Raw genomic sequence first — 4,068 nt, 5'->3', positions numbered from 1 at the left:
CAGCAAAAGCCCACTGCTCTACCCGAGGCCACACTGGTATCTAGAACTTCAGCGGCCACACCAGCTCCCAGAATCCCAGAATCAGAGGCAATGCCAGCACCTAAACAAAACCCCCAGAGGTCACACAGGCCAAAACCCCAGCAGAGGCACTTGTTTTGGGGCTTTCTCAGATCCTGTCTGTGGTTTAAATAATGAATCTGAGACTCTATATAGTTCAAAGCTTAGGTTGCTTGCTGGGGCCGTCATCCCCCAGCTACTCTCTAAACTTATCCTATTTTATCATTACCATCCACCATGTGGCTGGCTCTTTACCTCCCAGAAGGTCTGACAGACTTTTCTGTGAAGCAGAGATTTTGAGGGATGATTGTAACTTGTCTGGGCAAAGTAGGGCATTCGCCTTCCCATTGACGTACTTGTCCACAGTTTGGACAGCACGCTGTCCACAGTTGAGGTAAGGGCTTGTTTGTTGCCCAGTGGTCGGCTTTGCCGCAACGGAAGCAAGCCCCATGTGGAGGCTCTCAGGTGCCCATCGTCTTCTTTGGAGTAGAACGGGGGTGCTGCCAGGAGCTGATGGGTCTCTCTGTCAGGAAGGTTTTTATTATTAAAACATCGTAACTACCACCTTATGCGGGTCTCCGAAGTGCTTGAGGACCATCTGTCTAATGTATACCTAAGCACACAAACATTGCTTGTTGCTACTTATTTACTTTTTTCTTAACTTTGAAAGCACACATAGGAGGCTAAATAAAGCTTATTTCTGCAATTGACTAAAGTAGTACTTAACATGATTTTTTTTTTATGGTGAAAAGTGTATATTTAGAATTAGCTAGCTGGACTCAGTTTAGATGATCTCAATCTTGTTGGCAACATTCAGAGCATCATAATCAGGAGCCAACTGAACATACGCCTTCTTCTCTCCACCAGGCCTTACAGGATACTGACTTTGGCTGCATCAATGTCGCAGTTTCCTCACGGCTGGTTTGATCTGGTGCTTGTTGGCTTCGACATCCACAGAGAACACAGTGTGTTTTTGTCCACTATTTTCTCCATGGCTGACTCAGTGGTCAGGGGGAGTTTGATGATAGCCATGCTTGTTTCTCCTGGGTGCACTCTTTCGAGGTATTTGGGCTGCCTCCGGAGCCGCAGGGTCTTGGGCTACTGCAAGGTGGGTGATGTGCGGATCTTCTTTTGTGGCTGTGGATGCCTTTCAGCACTGCCTTCTTGGTTTTCAGGGCCTTCACTTTGGCTTCGGCTTTGGGAGGGGCAGAAGCCCCTTCTTTTCACCATCTTGGTGAAAAGAAGTATGAGTCTTTATAGGTGACTATGAACTTGCCTTTCTTAATTATCCTAGACAGTTCACAATAGTAGCTTCCATAGGGCTAGAACATCACATTACATTTTAAATGAGTTATACATGCACATAAACAAGAATTGAAACACATTCAGTTTGTAGTAACAAACATGACTTAAACTTATATTTCTATCAATATACAAAAACCCATACCAATTTAAAATAGTTGAGACTTATTGCTTTCTAGTCTAAAAGGAAATACAATAATCCACCTTTTCTTTTTCCTATCAAGGAGACACAGTAACCCATCCTTTTTGTCATTTCATCCCTTTCCCCTTTTGCCCTCTTCCCCCCTTACACTAGACAGGAGAGAAAGGAGAGAGGAGAGAGATATATAAAAAGATCCCCAACTCTAACCTCCTTGACCATGACCAACAACAACTTGTAACCAACCCCATAAACAACAACAATCTTCCACACACACACCCCTGAACTACCACAACCCACCCACCCCTCCTCTCAGGAATAAGGGCATCATGTTCTTTAGATTGTTTCCTGCTGTCTGGGGGAGATAGCATCTCCTGGGGACCCTAAGAAAATTGGAATATTGGGAGAGCTGGATGTTCCACTTGCTGTCCAGGCTCTGTGGGATCATCCAGGGCTAGGAAAGTTTAGGGCTTAACTGAGGTTTTGGCTGAAGCAGTCTGTGACGATGGGCCATTTGAGGATAGTCACTTTGAAGCTGTCCTGCATGAAATTTTTGAAGAAACAGCAGGTGAAGCAGTCTGTGATAATGGGTTAGATAACAGCCCCATAATAATTATTGGGCTAAACATTAATAGATCTTATTTTTAAAATAACCACTACAAGGAGGTGTGGAAGGACAAGCATTTACAAACATAAAGCTGGTGTTTATGTTTGATAAACATAAACATCTTGATCACAACATCCTGCTATGTTCCTTATTCCTAGAATCTTAAATCCCAGCCAATCAGCTTAAAGTGTTTTGTCTAGTTATCTAGATACAACACAATATACTTGGAACAAAATCGATTCTGTTTAGCTAGTCAAAATGATGTAATGCTCTCCTCCTACACCCCCCCAACTCCTACATCTGCTTACCTGGTTATGGTTGTTTTTTTTTAAATAATAATAATAATAATAATAATAATAATAATTAAAAAAAAGAAACAACAAAACCTGCCTTAGAAACAGACCGGCATCACAGTCTGGCTCCCTAGCCCAGAGTATGGCCCTGACCGATGGGGGTTTTGTTCAGCATTCAATAAATGTTCATCAGTCTGAGTCTGGTGTCTGAGTGGTCAGTGTGTGGCTATTCCTGAACCTATAACATGGCTAACAGAATGGATGAGAGCACAGGATCCATCATTCTGCTGCATACAAGAAACACACCTCACCATCAAAAATAGACATTACCTCATAGTAAAGGGCTGGAGAAAGATTTTCCAAGCAAATGGATCCAAGAGGCAAGCTGGTGTAGCCATTCTAATATCTAACAAAATAGACTTCAAACCAAAATTAAACAATGGGGAAGGATACTTTATACCCATCAAAAAAAAAATCCACCAAGGTGATATCTCAATTCTGAACATCTATGCCTCAAATGCATGGGCATACACATTTGTAAAAAAAAAAATCACTAGTAAAGCTTAAGTCACACATTAAACCCTATACATATTAGCGGAAAACTTCAATACCCCACTCTCACCAATAAACAGATCATCCAGACAAGGTTAAACAAAGAAATAATGGAGTTTCCAGACACTATGAGCCAAATGGACCTAACATCACCCAAACACAAAAGAATATGCCTTCTCTCTGAACCTCATGGGATTTTCCAAAACTGACTACATGCTCAGTCACAAATCAAGTGTCAAGAAATACAAGAAAATTGAAATAACCCCTGTATCCTATCAGACCATCATGGATTTCAACAACAACAGAAACAACAGAAAGTCTATAAACTCATGGAAACTGAACAACTCTCTACTGAATGACTACAGGGTCAAGATAGAAATAAAGAAATTAAAGACTCCCTAGAAGTCAATGAAAATAAATGCACAACATACCCAAACTAATGGGCACTATCAAAGTGGCATGCTGTGGATGATCTGGAGCTACTATGTATTCAGGGTTAATTGCTTGACCCCTGAGATCTTTACTGTTTTATGAACATCCACGTACACCAAGGATGCTGTGTAACCTTGCCTCCAAAATTATCCCTGATTGGCTAATACAATTGCCTACCCCAGGATGGGCAGAAGGGAGGTAGACAGAACTAAGATTCTTGGTCTTGGAGGGTGGCAGAAGGCTCATGGGAGAGAGAGAGAGGTGCAGGAGGAAGGAGAAAGGAGATCACAGTGGGTTATCATGAACACGAAGCACATGGCCAGGAGGAGCTTGCTCTGAGGACTGGAATGATGGAGAGAAGCAATCCAAATGGAGCACATGCAAGTATTTGTGGGAATTTTGGTTGGGATGTGTGGTTGGGTAGCTTAGGGGGTTAGGATATGCCCAGACCTAGTGTTTAAGGCATATTTAAAATGTGAGATGTTTGTGTCTTTTATATCAATAACAGCAGGTTAAATAATGACCACTGCGTTAATAATCATATGGATCAATATTAAATAGTAATAATAATTCAACAGTGGTGCTAAGAGGAACATTCATAGCACTAAGTGACTTCATAAAGAAATTGGAGAGATCTTATACTAGTAACTTAACAGCACACCTGAAAGCCCTAGAACAAAAAAAAA

The sequence above is a fragment of the Psammomys obesus genome, unplaced genomic scaffold (genome assembly GCF_907164565.1).
Source record: "Psammomys obesus unplaced genomic scaffold, mPsaObe1.curated_primary_1811, whole genome shotgun sequence".
Lineage (NCBI taxonomy): Eukaryota > Metazoa > Chordata > Mammalia > Rodentia > Muridae > Psammomys > Psammomys obesus.
The sequence above is the reverse complement of the archived record's forward strand: the minus strand, read 5'-3'. Positions refer to the sequence as shown.